The sequence below is a fragment of the Helianthus annuus genome, chromosome 4, assembly GCF_002127325.2.
Source record: "Helianthus annuus cultivar XRQ/B chromosome 4, HanXRQr2.0-SUNRISE, whole genome shotgun sequence".
Lineage (NCBI taxonomy): Eukaryota > Viridiplantae > Streptophyta > Magnoliopsida > Asterales > Asteraceae > Helianthus > Helianthus annuus.
This window is the reverse complement of record NC_035436.2, coordinates 100,808,145-100,824,376: the sequence shown is the minus strand read 5'-3', so window position 1 is coordinate 100,824,376 and position 16,232 is coordinate 100,808,145. Positions and strand designations below refer to the sequence as shown.

The 16,232-nt window shown below is 36.8% G+C and overlaps 2 long non-coding RNA genes across 2 annotated transcripts; both read right to left on the bottom strand.

Moving 5' to 3' along the window:
- Positions 1–3,249: 3,249 nt before the first annotated feature.
- Positions 3,250–6,169, bottom strand: LOC118491322. Its single transcript, XR_004891275.1, has 3 exons — positions 5,745–6,169; positions 3,853–3,919; positions 3,250–3,289 (listed from the first exon to the last, which is right to left on the bottom strand). It is a non-coding gene; the product is annotated as an uncharacterized LOC118491322 (long non-coding RNA).
- A 7,036-nt stretch (positions 6,170–13,205) lies between these two features.
- Positions 13,206–15,823, bottom strand: LOC118491368. The gene is made up of 3 exons (XR_004891486.1): positions 15,702–15,823; positions 13,809–13,875; positions 13,206–13,245 (listed from the first exon to the last, which is right to left on the bottom strand). It is a non-coding gene; the product is annotated as an uncharacterized LOC118491368 (long non-coding RNA).
- Positions 15,824–16,232: the final 409 nt, after the last annotated feature.

Genomic DNA, 16,232 nt, shown 5'->3' with positions numbered 1-16,232 from the left:
CAGTTTGGAAAACAGTAAAAGATGGGGTTCTATGTACTCACCTGAGATTGCTTTGAGTTCTTGTATAATAACCAGATAATGCTAAAGATCACGGGATATCAAACGGCACCTAATAGGTAGCTATGTTAATATACCGGACCAAATCGGAAGGATCGGATAGTACGCGGGTTCGTAAACCAAACGAGTATGGATACTCGTGTAATATGGTTTAACAAAGCCTACATACCAAAATGAAACTTAACCTAAGTGCTTACGGCCCATCACGACCCGTTTAGGTAGCTTATGCTACCCTAACGCGTCGTTCGCGTAGAACGCGTTCGGAACGCCTAACATCGCGACCACAAGGTATAACCTCGGAAGGTTATAGCTATGGTCACCTAAGGTGTTTGGTCGGATCCTAATGATCGACCAAATGGGTCGGGTTCGAAAGTATAAGCGATGGTTTAGATCGCTTACCTTACGACCCTATATAAGCACTAAACTAAAAGTGACGAGCTAAGCATGTTAGAACATGCTTAACTAAGTTTAGAAAACAGGTTTGGCATCAAAACAAACGGCTTTGATGCTCGCGAGTAGTTTGGTTACAAAATACGCAAGAATGCGCATTTTGGCCGAAACTACGACTCGTCACTGAGCCTAGGTAACGTGGTGATCAGTAGGTATAGTCACTACGGGCTATAACCATCGTGATCACGCTCACGTTATGAAGTTCCATGAACTTCGCATCGACCATAAGCTGGTCAATGCAGAAAGTCAACAAAACGTTGACTTTCGGACTCGAAAAGCGAATAAAAGAGCGAAAGAAGACTTACGGAGGGTCCCCGAGTGCTAATCTAGATCAAATAGCTCAGGTATGAAACAATGGTTCCAACTTAGAGCCTTAAGATCAGATTGTGTGGGTTTTTGGAACAAAGGGGGGAGGGGGGTATTTATAGGAAAAGTGGAACCGTTAGGATCGTTTATCGAATATCGTGCCACGATCTCGTGCGTACACTTGTCGCAATGTTGTGGTAAGTCAGAAAATGCCCCTTGGCTCTTGATTGGGTGAAAGGGCATTGCCCCTTGATCGATCGAAAGGCCAAACTGCATTAAATGCAACATTTATTCTGTCTGACAGTCTCATGCGGCCCGCCTTAACATTCAGGCAAAACTCACGCGGGCCGCCTGAGGCTTCTGATCTGCACCACTTGCAGAATTTACACTTTTGGTCCCTGTTGCGTATTTAAGCCATTTTCAGCCCTTCTAAGGCCTGTAAAGCCAACTTTAAGGCCCTAAAATGATGCCTAAACATTGTGGACATGAAACATGCTCAAAAATGTGTCGGATGTTGGTTCGTTTGGCCGTACGATCGCGATGTTCGGTTAATTACGACGGAATGCGCATAAGCGCGAAAAATGATCCAAATGACGCGACGAATGGATTTTTCTTATGCCAAACACTAAGTCATAATATAAGGATGCTTACATAAATTTTTGGATGTCCGGATGTATTCAGAACGTAAGTTATGCGCGAAAGTGCAAACTTGTGCACTTTTTGACACTTTTAGTCCCTGAATGATCCAAAAGTTTGTTTTAGCATACCAAACACCTCAAAGCCTATTTCTAAGCTATGTAAAGGATATTTATGGTATGTTTAACTTATGGACATGTTCCGGAATGTTCGTCACAGTTCAAATTGGCATACTTTCGTAGTTTGTCAAGTTTAGTCCCTGTAAGCGAATTAACTTGTTTTTGCCATACCAAAGCCTTCAAAACTTATTTCTAAGTTATGTAAATGTTATTTAAGGTATGTTGAGTATATGTTGATGTTCCGGAGTATTTGTCGCATTAAACTGAGTACGTTTAAGCACCAGTTAGCGTATAACTCTTCAGAAAGCGATGTAGAGTTTGAAATTGAACAAAAGTCAAAATATGAAAAATGTAAAACACAACCAAACAAACATTGGGATCAAATAACATTATTTTATTGATAATAGAACTGTTCATGATGATTACAAGCACAAATGTTACATTTTAACATGCTTAGCTCGTCACTTTTAGTTTAGTGCTTGTTTAGGTTAGGTTCCGATTTAGAATGTAGGCTGTGTTAAACCATATCACATGAGTTCCAATACTCATTTGGTTTACAAGACCTCATTCTATCCGATCTTTCGATTTAGGTGTCGATTTATTTACTAGTGATTCGATTATTAGGTGCTGCTTGAGTTTCCCTGGTTTGATTGAGCTTGTTGAGTTCTTTAGATTGAGGATACTTTGCACTTCGATGTGAGTACATAGATCCCCTGTTTTACTATTTTCAATTGTTTTGGGGTGATTCATATGTATTAAAATGATTTCGATATTTAAACAATGGTTTCAAAAATGATTAAGAAGGTTTATATTAAACTAATAACGATTTCGATAATGTGAACGAACTTGTTGGTTGTAGTTACATAATGAATGACATTCATTAATTTTGGCCGAACCGACCAGTATTAGGTTATGGAACCATAGGATCTGACAAATCCCGTTATCAGACTACACCCATGGTTATGTGTGGGCGTTATGTAGGTAACGACCGAATCTGATGATTGTTAACTTACCCTTTGCTGGTTTGTTAATGCGAGAAACGAGATAGACGAGTCACGAAGGTTTGAATGTTATTAGCGAGACGACCATAAGTAGTTTCACAATTAAAACGAATACGATTTTGGGACAAGTTAAACGATTTGAAACGACTTAAACGAGATAAACGATTCAATTAAACGATTGGTTTTGGGTTGTGATTAGATAATGGGACGGGTGTAGCATGATAAAAGCATGGTAGATACGCCACTGGTACATCTTATATATAAGTGCTTTTATCATGTTATACTCTGTGGCATTATTTAGTTCACTTGGGAAAGATTTGAAACGATGTCACACAACGAGATTTTCGAAATGATATAAACCATACGAATTTTATTAATGTCACACCCGCTCATAGCGGAAGCGCGAGGTGTGATCTGATCGGTTCTCATTGCATAACAATATAAGTGAACATACTAAATGAATAAAAACAAGCTCCAATGCCATTGTCATAATCGTTTCAAAAGAACGCAACATAAGTTAAACGTATTGGTTACAAACCATCAAATGAAAATAAGTTGTCATTGTTTTATACATCAAAATGTAAGTCTTAAAATGTTAAGGCTTTGACCACTATATCACCGCAAAGAGGCGGTATATAACGGGCAAACCCTTCAAATGGTGGCATGGAGTCTTGATACTTGCTTTCCTTGATTGAAATGTCTGCATGGTCCACTAATTTCCTGAAATACATGTTAAGTTTGAAAACATCAACAAAAGTTGGCGAGTTCATGCAGTTTAGTTGTATGAGATGTATCTGTAAAATGTGAGTTGTATAAAATGTATCTGTAAAATGTGAGTTGTATAAAATGTATCCATAAAATGTGAGTTGTATAAAATGTATCCATAAAATGTGAGTTGTATAAAATGTATCTGTATGTAATGATGTAGTATGTAAAGCGTCAATGAAATCGTTGATCATTAATGTTTCGCGAGGACATTAATATGTGTGACGAAAAAGGAAGCAATCCAACCCTAGACGATTTTATGCCGATTCCTATCGACTGGGACACAAAAGCACTCTTCCGTATGGGTCCACGACCAAGAGTGGGGCTCGCCAAAACCCATTAGATCTAACCACTTGTACCTAGGTCCAAACTGGATTAATGGTGCTTAGATGTATAACCCTAATTCGCACATGATCTAAGGTGTTTCATTCCCTAACTTTAACATACGTTGAACATGTATTTTCCCCGATAGTTGTAAAGTTGTAAAACATTTAAATGAACAGGGGACATGAACTCACAGAATTGCGTCCGTGAATGGTAAGTAACTGTGATCTGACGTACGGTCGTCCTGAATAGTATCACCACCTACAAACGTTCTATATTTGTTAGACACTTCGGTCTTGTAATGACTTGAGTACAAGTCTTTTATCTTGAATATGTGTTAAGAATTGTATGTCTTTGTTATTCATTGAACTGTGTCTTAGATGTATTAATTGATAACTGTTTAGTGTATATATTTCGCCAAATATATATTCTTGTATCTCGTGAGTTGTATCATCGGGTCTTGTCCTCTTGATTTCATGTCTTGTATGAATAAATTGTATAATTGTATTTTTACCAATTTATATGTCATTGGGCTTAGCCCAAGAATTCATGTTATTGGGCCAAAATAGTGTTGGGCTTCAATAGTGTTGGGCCTAAATAGTGTTGGGCCTAAATAGTGTTGGGCCTCAATAGTGTTGGGCCTCAATAGTGTTGGGCCTAAATAGTGTTGGGCCTCAATAGTGTTGGGCCTCAATAGTGTTGGGCCTAAATGTTATTGGGCTTAATGTTATTGGGCCTTGGCCCATATGTTGGGTTTTGGGCTTAGCCCATGAGTCTTGATATTGGGCTTAGCCCATGTATTTATGTTAAGCCCAATTAGGATGATAAGCTCTTTTGTAAAATAGCCCATTTGTATCATAAATAAGCCCATTTATATAAAATAGGCCCATATGTAAAATAATCCCATTTGTTATAAAATAAGCCCATGTGTTAAAAATACATTCTTTCATTTTTTATAAAAGTTACTAAGTATAGGCTTTTTAGTTAAAAGAATACATAATAGTTTTTGTAAGTTTCAAAACATCCGGATTTTGTTGTCGGTGATTTGTATGTATTCGCGTCGAAAGATCGCCTAAACGTCGTAGTAACTCCCTCGGAATGGCGATATGTTCATAGATTCGCCCGTCGTCCGTTTTGACCATAAGTTGTGTTCGAAAGCTTGGAATGTCCGTAAGGTGTTTTATAAGATGTATTTAAATGTAGTCTTGTAAGACTTTAGTCAAAATGTACATTGTGTTCATTTGTATCATTGTATTCAAGTTTCTAGTTATCATAAATATAACTAATACAAACAAATAACACATAGCACATAAGTTGTTAAGTTAACTAAATATATATTTTCTCAAAATATATATTTATATCAAACTTTGCTTTTATAAAAACTATTCTTTAGAATCTTTTAATCTAATAAAGATTTTGTCAAAAATAATAGTTTTTATAACTTATGATTTTTAAGAGAAAAAAAAATTACCATATTTTATTAGAAATATGAACTTTTCCATGTTTAATAAAAACATATCTTTTTCTTATAAAATCACCACTAATCTTCTCATAGTTTTCTTAATAAAAACTTATGAGATTTATAACATAAACTTATCAAGATGAACTCTTAATTATGTAGGGTTTTCGGTATGATCATTTCATATGTTTACTAGATTAAAATCCACGTTTACTTCTAGTTTCATCAAGTTTTATAAAAATCTCAACTTGTATGTTACTTTTCATAATCTTGTAAAAGTATTATTTTTAGTTAAAAACTTTATATACTTTAACAAAAACACAGATCATGATCATCCATCTAATCTTTTATGTTTAACAAAACCCTTAAACATTTTCATGTACACTTGTTAGATTATGTTTTTAAACATCATCTAACAAGTTATTGGTATGCTAATCATCAAAACTAGAGCAAATATGCAAGTAATCATCAATAAATCACAACATAAACACCCTTTTATATCATGATTATTATTTTGCTTCTTTATATCTTCATATTATTATGTATGATTATTTAGTTTTTTTTTTACTAGTTATAAAACAATCATAATCATAAATAAGTATGAAAAAAATAGATTTAGAAGCTTACTTCTAGCACTAGGCTAGGGATGATCTAGAGGATGATTAAGAACTAAGAAGATGATGATCTTGATGGTAGAATGCTCTTGAATGGATGAAAATACTTGCTTTAGCTTGTAAGTGCTTTAGATCATCTTTGGTTCCATAGAAAATCATCTTGATCATCAAAGAAATGACTAAAGTGAAGTGGGTTTTTATGGTGTTCTTGGTGAAATGGATGAAGATGATGAGAGAGTTTGTGTGTGAAAATGGATGGTTTAAAAGTTGTGATGAAATGGTTAGAAAATGAAGTAACTAGTTGTTAGTAATGATCATCTTTCACCACTTGCATCAACTTGCAACATGGAGTAAAAATATCTAGATATTTGTGGTAACTAGTTGAAAAAAAAGAGTAGGGAAGGGTGTGGGACCCACTTAAAAACGTTCACAACATGGGGGGGGGGGTCTTGAATTGTTGAAATGTTATTAAGTGTTTAAAGTGTTAGAAACTTTTAGCAAAGTTTAGGTGTTTTGGTGTTTAAATGTTTCAAGTGTATAAATGTGTTAAGAAGGTGTTAAGTGACCATTACTAGTCCATAATGATCCAATTAACACTAGATGGTAATTAAAAAAAAGATTTGGTATTGTTCGGGTATTCGTTTCGAATTGTTTCGGTTAGACGTTATTTGAACGCTAAGTTGTGTAACTTGTGTGAATTGATGTAGTTATTGGCTCGGATGATACCCGAATGTATCCTCACATGAATTCTATGTTAAATAATATTTTTACATGTCGTAAAAATATTAGAAAGCTGATTTCTGCGTAATTTCTGCGGAAAAGCGTTGAAATCGTCGCTTTTAGTGCTTTTCGGGCAATTTTTAGTGTAATCGGACTTCGGAAAGGTTTTAAATCAAACCCTTTCATTCCTAATTATGGTTTAATATATATTAGATGTTGGACTTTCGTCTGAGTCCTAAAGATGTCGTTTAGATGGTTTTTTTTTTTTTTTTTGCGGATCCTGCGTTTTCGTCAGAATACTAGTTTACTAGGTGCTTTTCTAGTAGTTTCGATGCATTGTTTAAACTGTGTCAAATGTACTTAATAAAAATGAATCATATGCATCCTAAGTAAGTATTCCATGAGTATTCTAAGTGTATGTCACGAAATACGCAGTTCGAGTGTAAAAAAAAATGCATAAAAATGTAACTAAAATGAGTACTTTAAGTGTAAGAAAGGTACCGAAAAGTGGCAGTTGTCACATTCTCCCCCTGTTATTGAGAATTTCGTCCCGAAATTCTAGCTGAGTCATCCTTTGCAGGAGTATTCTCGAACAGGCGGGGGTATTTTGGTTTTGATTTGATCTGCACGTTCCCAAGTATATTCAGTTCTGTGTCGAGAGTTCCAACGAATTTTTACTAATATGTTACGACTCCTTCATATTTTCTGGACCTTCCGGTCCATGACCTTAACAGGTGCTTTATGAATTGGAGTTTGTCATCAATGTGAACTTCATCCGCCGAGATGATAATTGTTTCTTGCGTTGGACTTTTCTTGAGATTCGACACATGAAACGTGTTGTGCACACTACTAAGTTCTTATGGTAACTTCAGCTTTGTAGGCAACGGTGTCGATCTTTTCTAGGATTATAAATGGTCCTACATATCGAGGGTTAAGCTTTCCAAGCTTACCAAACCTTGCTACGCCCTTCCAAGGTGAGACTTTCAAGAAGACTTTGTCTCCGACCTTGAAAGATAATGGCTTCCATCTCTTGTCTGCGTAGTCCTCTTGTCGATCCCGAGCCGCCTTGATACGGTCTCTGATCTGAAATATTTTCGTCGTAGTCTCTTGGACTAATTCCGGACCAATTAGTTGTTTATCGCCCGCTTCTGCCCAACATAGCGGAGAACGACACTTTCGACTGTAAAGAGTTCCAAACGATGCAACCTGTACACTTGTGTTGTAGTTGTTGTAGTAGGAAAGCTCAACCAACGGTAAGTGAGTATCCCAGTTGCCGCCCAAATCCATAACACACGCACGAAGCATGTCTTCGAGTGTTTGGATTATCCGTTCGCCCTGGCCTTTATTTTGTGGATGAAAGGCCGTGCTTAGATTTAAATGAGATCCAAAGGCCTCTTGAAATGACTTCCAAATTCTTGAAATAAAGCGACCGTCTCGGTCTGAGATGATTGAAATAGGCACTCCAAGACGAGCCACTATTTCCTTGAGATAGAGTTCCTCTAGTGTCTCTGTGCTATCCTTCTCCCGAATCGGCAAGAAGTGTGCGGACTTTGTCAGTCTATCAACGATTACCCATATCATGTCATGGCCTCTTGAGGTCTGGGGTAATTTCGTAATGAAGTCCATCAATATTCGTTCCCATTTCTAACAAAAAATATCGGGTTGTTGTAGCGAGCCCGAGGGTTTCTGATATTCGGCCTTGCCCTTCGCGCAAGTCAAGCATCTCAAAGGCCGCCAAAGAGTGGAACCCAAATTCTACCCATAAAGTATAAAGTTCGATCTTCTTTCAGCATGAATTGTTTTTATGTGACTCAAAGTGTTTCTGCTCGAATATGTTCTTCCTTGAGCGCTTCTTGTTGTGCATCATGAATTCGTGTGGTATGATCCGTGTGAATCGTCATCTCTAATGCTCGAACTCTCAAAGTTCTAACTCATTCCTTGCGGTTCAAGGCTTCAGCTACAACGTTTGCCTTGCCCGGATGGTACTTTATTCCACATTCATAGTCGTTCAACAATTCAATCCAACGTCGTTGACGCATATTTAGTTCTTTTTGATTGAATATGTGCTGAAGACTTTTATGATCCGTGAAAATCGTACACTGAGTACCATATAAGTAATGTCGCCATATTTTCAAAGCGAATACCACTGTGCCTAACTCGAGGTCATGAATGGTATAGTTTTTTTTTTTCATGAACTTTCAGTTGACGCGATGCGTATGCGATAACTTTCTCCCGTTGCATAAGTACGCAACCCAATCCTTGATGCAAAGCATCACAGTAAACTACGAAGTCATCGGTACCATCGGGTAGTGATAAGATTGGTGCATCGCACAACTTATCCTTGAGAAGTTGAAATGTTTCTTCTTGTTTCCCGATTGGGTGAGGGAGGTTAGCGGTTGAGAAAGTTTTAGAAAAATTCTCTATAAATCTCCGATAGTACCCTGCTAATCCTAAGAATTGTCGGACTTCCGTTGGAGTCTTGGGTGCTTCCCAGCTCTTAATTGCTTCGATCTTCGAGGTGTCTACTTGAATGCCTTTCTCGTTCACTATATGCCTGAGAAATTGTACTTCATAAATCCAAAACTCATATTTGGAAAATTTTGGGTATAGTGTCTCCTTCTTCGTGTAGTTGTAAAATGGTTCTCAAATGTTGTTCGTGCTCGTCTGCCGATCGTGAGTATATCAAAATGTCGTCAATGAACACTATGACGAATTTGTCGAAGTATGGATTGCACACGCGGTTCATTAAGTCAATGAAGACTGCAGGCGCGTTCGTTAAACTAAAAGGCACAACGAGAAACTCGTAATGACCATAACGAGTTCGAAAGGCCGTTTTCGGTGTGCTTTCCTCTTGAATTTGTAACTGGTGATACCCAGATCGTAAGTCTATCTTAGAGTAGAAGCTTGAACTTTGAAATTGATTGAATAAGTTATCAATCCTCGGTAGTGGATACCGATCCTGATGGTAAGTTTATTCAACTCTATGTACTCTATGCACATTCTGAACGTTTCGTCCTTCTTCTTCACAAATAGAACTGGAGCTCCCCAAGGTGAGTAGTTTGGCCTAGTGAATACTTTATCCAACAACTCTTGAAGTTTTGTGGATAACTCTTGCATTTCAGAAGGTGCTAATCGATATGGATATTTGGCTACGGGTGCGGTTCCCGGTACCAAGTCGATATGAAGCTCGACTTGTCGATATGGTTATAGTCTCGGCAAGTATTCAGGAAATATTTCAGGAAACTCTTTTACCACCGGAATATCTGTCAGTTGTGGCCCAACGACCTTCTTGTCGACAACATGTGCTAGAAAGGGAATACAACCTTTCCGTAAGCACTTCTGTGCCTTTTAGTATTTAGTGATCCTCAGTGGTGTGTCGTGCTTCTCTCCGTGAACAACAAGTGTCTCTTTGTTCAGTGGTGGTAGGCTAATGACCTTCTCATGACAAAGACTTCGGCTTGGTTATCGGATAACCAATCCATGCCAACCACTACGTCGAAACCACCCAACTCAACGGGTAAGAGATCGATACTGAATCTTCGCTCGCGAAGTTCCAAGGAACATCCTCTAACAACTTTCCCTGACTCGACTAGTTTATCGTATGTCGATTCTATAGAATGAGGGGACGTCAAGCTTACTTGGCTCTAGGCCAAGTACATTTTAAATTCTGTGTGGCGACGACTTCACTATAAAGTTTTAGGAACCCTATGTTTTAATGTAGGATAACCCAATCCATATGTTTAGATGTAGGATAACCCAATCCCTAATTGTAGCTAGGACATTCCCGTCCCTAGCCATGAAACTCATGTGTGTGAAATGTTGAGATGAAGCTAAAATTGGCACCAGTATCAAATAACATGGATGTGAAATGTTGGTTGATTGGAAACGTGTCGAGTAACTACTGTTTGAGTGATCGAGGTAGGGTGGGATAATGCGGTCATGCCTCGGATCTCTGGGGCTAAATCCCATATGTAACGCGCAATGCGTTTGAATTCGAGTGTTACGTAGTATGGAAACAACCCTTGAGATATCATGAAAGCCTCGAGTGTAACCAACAACATTGGCTCTAATCATAATCGAGTTCTAGAATTTTGTTTCCAACCTTTGAATTTAGATCTGCAAGCAATACTCCACTTGCATAAGATCTTTGAGTTCTTCCTCCAACAACCTCTTCACAGTATCACTTCCTAGCGTTTGCACTTGGAGATTCCACCAAGTTAAGGCTGCATTCAGCAGGAGACTCTCTGTGTATCTAATTATCTACTTAGGAGTACGTTTCCTAGTATGACTAACTGACTTCATTGTCTTTATTTGGCTGACAGAACCTACCGCACCTCTCATATTAATGAGGTCTTGCAGCTTACAGCCCGAAAAAGGCTTAAAATTAAGGCCTTGTGTGGTCGCATCTTCCGGCGTGGCATTGCCACTCGTTCCCAATCCATCGGGATTTGAACCACTTGAACTACCAGTACCACCAGTACCGTCACTAGTTTCGTCTCAATTAATCTCATGTTGTGCAATTTCTACACCCTTGTGTTGTTCCATAAGAACTTTAGTTTGACTGCGAGATGTTGATTAGTTAACCCCTTTTTGGGTGTAGACCATCCTCCTGGAGCCATGATCTTTTTAATATACAACATTAAAAGAATCTAGACATATATTCGGACAATATAGTCTATCATGCGCCCAAGAATGAAGAATGCAGTCGGTCATGGAAACCTCAAGATCGCATTGTTCAAACCTGTTTTGAATAAGTGATAATGTGGATAACCGCAACCAAAAATGCGTAGTGCCTCTTGCGTGTAATGGTCATATGTCTACGTGGAAAACGAAATAATTCGTTGAGGAGGGGAAACCAACCAGTGGCCTCCGTCCCTATAGTATGCATTCCATACTACATCGGCTTTGATCATCCGAAGTAGAGAAATTCCTTTTCGTACTTGTCCATGTGACGAATATGGTAATAGTGCTTGAGCTTCACGAGCTCCAACAAGATCATTAAGATCTTCATAGATGTCGAATGAAATGAGGGAGTTGTAGCAAGGCTCATGCCATACTATCCCTTTGGATATGACAAATGTCAAATGACGGAATTTGTTGTATTCATTTCAAATAAGTAAGATAAGGTGCCATAGACACCAAGGAACCAACTCATGTACAAGAATTCTAGAATGTTGAGGAAAGATCCTCCATGAGTGGTTAACAAGTTTTGTTTGTTTAGATGACTAGTCTCGAACAACTCGTATTATGGATCAAATGTTTAGACGCGAATGAATACGTATCATCTTCCTGTATTGTATTGTAGGGTGTTATAGTAACCATCTCGGTTAGTGTCCTACTGGATAGAAACTTGAACACTTAAGAATTTTGAATGGATAGTGATCATTAGCTTGACCCGCAGAGTCCACCAGAATTTCCATGCACTACAAGTTGTTATTACGTGGGCCCCCGTAATAATAAATTGTCTTGCATGGTCACCCTAGCATTCTCTCGTTCAAGGCAGAAAATCAGTCAGAGAGAGGACACTATTGTCTATGTTTAACACAGGAGGGAACTTCATGATAGTTCATGTGTCAACGTCCGTTGTCATTAATCGGAATGACACGACGTTAGATGAAATAAAAATAGAGAGATTTTGTAAAAATAACAACTGGAGGGGCACCTTCAAGATGAGTACTTCATCTTCCTTAACTGGACAAGAGTATCGTCAATCATGATTTGTATGAGCCATAGGGACCTCGTCCCACTAACGGAGTTGTTGTCCAAAGCTACCACCTCTGCCTCATCGTCACTACTGAAGTCAGGCATCTCAGCATCCGCGGGAAAGCAACCATCTTCCACGGGGTTAATGCTTTATGGTCTCACATAGGAGCCACGTACGCCACCATAATAGACATGAGGTCAACGTTCTCATAGAAGATGTATTGTATAGAATATGTCATGTTTCGAAATAGAGCATCATATCTTGTGTAAAAGATGTCATGGCTTAACCATGTTATGCGTGTCAAGGATGACAATGGAATTCGAAGTCGAAGGCATTTTGTTTTTGCCAAATATTTCATGCAACATATATATGAACAACCTATATATATAATCATGTAAAATCCTATCAATCAAGGATCTCTATCTTGTATAAGCTGAACTTGTAAACTGTTTATAATGTGTAAGCTGATAATGTAGTGTATTATAGGCACATAGTCTATTAATGTATTGTGTCTATTTCTCATAGACTTCACCCATGGAAATGTCCTCGCTTGATTTATATGAAGTGAATTTTTGTTGTAGTGGACTTTGAAAAATGTTTATGCAATGAAAACCTTTTGACCTGTCCAATTTTATTTATAATCTGTTCAACATGAACAAGAGGTTTTCGTGAGAGGTCCCTAGTGATTGTAGACTTAGACTCGAGAAAGAATCCTGGTTCACTACAATCGATGCTCTGATACCAATCTGTCACACCCGCTCATAGCGGAAGCGCGAGGTGTGATCTGATCGGTTCTCATTGCATAACAATATAAGTGAACATACTAAATGAATAAAAACAAGCTCCAATGCCATTGTCATAATCGTTTCAAAAGAACGCAACATAAGTTAAACGTATTGGTTACAAACCATCAAATGAAAATAAGTTGTCATTGTTTTATACATCAAAATGTAAGTCTTAAAATGTTAAGGCTTTGACCACTATATCACCGCAAAGAGGCGGTATATAACGGGCAAACCCTTCAAATGGTGGCATGGAGTCTTGATACTTGCTTTCCTTGATTGAAATGTCTGCATGGTCCACTAATTTCCTGAAATACATGTTAAGTTTGAAAACATCAACAAAAGTTGGCGAGTTCATGCAGTTTAGTTGTATGAGATGTATCTGTAAAATGTGAGTTGTATAAAATGTATCTGTAAAATGTGAGTTGTATAAAATGTATCCATAAAATGTGAGTTGTATAAAATGTATCCATAAAATGTGAGTTGTATAAAATGTATCTGTATGTAATGATGTAGTATGTAAAGCGTCAATGAAATCGTTGATCATTAATGTTTCGCGAGGACATTAATATGTGTGACGAAAAAGGAAGCAATCCAACCCTAGACGATTTTATGCCGATTCCTATCGACTGGGACACAAAAGCACTCTTCCGTATGGGTCCACGACCAAGAGTGGGGCTCGCCAAAACCCATTAGATCTAACCACTTGTACCTAGGTCCAAACTGGATTAATGGTGCTTAGATGTATAACCCTAATTCGCACATGATCTAAGGTGTTTCATTCCCTAACTTTAACATACGTTGAACATGTATTTTCCCCGATAGTTGTAAAGTTGTAAAACATTTAAATGAACAGGGGACATGAACTCACAGAATTGCGTCCGTGAATGGTAAGTAACTGTGATCTGACGTACGGTCGTCCTGAATAGTATCACCACCTACAAACGTTCTATATTTGTTAGACACTTCGGTCTTGTAATGACTTGAGTACAAGTCTTTTATCTTGAATATGTGTTAAGAATTGTATGTCTTTGTTATTCATTGAACTGTGTCTTAGATGTATTAATTGATAACTGTTTAGTGTATATATTTCGCCAAATATATATTCTTGTATCTCGTGAGTTGTATCATCGGGTCTTGTCCTCTTGATTTCATGTCTTGTATGAATAAATTGTATAATTGTATTTTTACCAATTTATATGTCATTGGGCTTAGCCCAAGAATTCATGTTATTGGGCCAAAATAGTGTTGGGCTTCAATAGTGTTGGGCCTAAATAGTGTTGGGCCTAAATAGTGTTGGGCCTCAATAGTGTTGGGCCTCAATAGTGTTGGGCCTAAATAGTGTTGGGCCTCAATAGTGTTGGGCCTCAATAGTGTTGGGCCTAAATGTTATTGGGCTTAATGTTATTGGGCCTTGGCCCATATGTTGGGTTTTGGGCTTAGCCCATGAGTCTTGATATTGGGCTTAGCCCATGTATTTATGTTAAGCCCAATTAGGATGATAAGCTCTTTTGTAAAATAGCCCATTTGTATCATAAATAAGCCCATTTATATAAAATAGGCCCATATGTAAAATAATCCCATTTGTTATAAAATAAGCCCATGTGTTAAAAATACATTCTTTCATTTTTTATAAAAGTTACTAAGTATAGGCTTTTTAGTTAAAAGAATACATAATAGTTTTTGTAAGTTTCAAAACATCCGGATTTTGTTGTCGGTGATTTGTATGTATTCGCGTCGAAAGATCGCCTAAACGTCGTAGTAACTCCCTCGGAATGGCGATATGTTCATAGATTCGCCCGTCGTCCGTTTTGACCATAAGTTGTGTTCGAAAGCTTGGAATGTCCGTAAGGTGTTTTATAAGATGTATTTAAATGTAGTCTTGTAAGACTTTAGTCAAAATGTACATTGTGTTCATTTGTATCATTGTATTCAAGTTTCTAGTTATCATAAATATAACTAATACAAACAAATAACACATAGCACATAAGTTGTTAAGTTAACTAAATATATATTTTCTCAAAATATATATTTATATCAAACTTTGCTTTTATAAAAACTATTCTTTAGAATCTTTTAATCTAATAAAGATTTTGTCAAAAATAATAGTTTTTATAACTTATGATTTTTAAGAGAAAAAAAAATTACCATATTTTATTAGAAATATGAACTTTTCCATGTTTAATAAAAACATATCTTTTTCTTATAAAATCACCACTAATCTTCTCATAGTTTTCTTAATAAAAACTTATGAGATTTATAACATAAACTTATCAAGATGAACTCTTAATTATGTAGGGTTTTCGGTATGATCATTTCATATGTTTACTAGATTAAAATCCACGTTTACTTCTAGTTTCATCAAGTTTTATAAAAATCTCAACTTGTATGTTACTTTTCATAATCTTGTAAAAGTATTATTTTTAGTTAAAAACTTTATATACTTTAACAAAAACACAGATCATGATCATCCATCTAATCTTTTATGTTTAACAAAACCCTTAAACATTTTCATGTACACTTGTTAGATTATGTTTTTAAACATCATCTAACAAGTTATTGGTATGCTAATCATCAAAACTAGAGCAAATATGCAAGTAATCATCAATAAATCACAACATAAACACCCTTTTATATCATGATTATTATTTTGCTTCTTTATATCTTCATATTATTATGTATGATTATTTAGTTTTTTTTTTACTAGTTATAAAACAATCATAATCATAAATAAGTATGAAAAAAAATAGATTTAGAAGCTTACTTCTAGCACTAGGCTAGGGATGATCTAGAGGATGATTAAGAACTAAGAAGATGATGATCTTGATGGTAGAATGCTCTTGAATGGATGAAAATACTTGCTTTAGCTTGTAAGTGCTTTAGATCATCTTTGGTTCCATGGAAAATCATCTTGATCATCAAAGAAATGACTAAAGTGAAGTGGGTTTTTATGGTGTTCTTGGTGAAATGGATGAAGATGATGAGAGAGTTTGTGTGTGAAAATGGATGGTTTAAAAGTTGTGATGAAATGGTTAGAAAATGAAGTAACTAGTTGTTAGTAATGATCATCTTTCACCACTTGCATCAACTTGCAACATGGAGTAAAAATATCTAGATATTTGTGGTAACTAGTTGAAAAAAAAGAGTAGGGAAGGGTGTGGGACCCACTTAAAAACGTTCACAACATGGGGGGGGGGGTCTTGAATTGTTGAAATGTTATTAAGTGTTTAAAGTGTTAGAAACTTTTAGCAAAGTTTAGGTGTTTTGGTGTTTAAATGTTTCAAGTGTATAAATG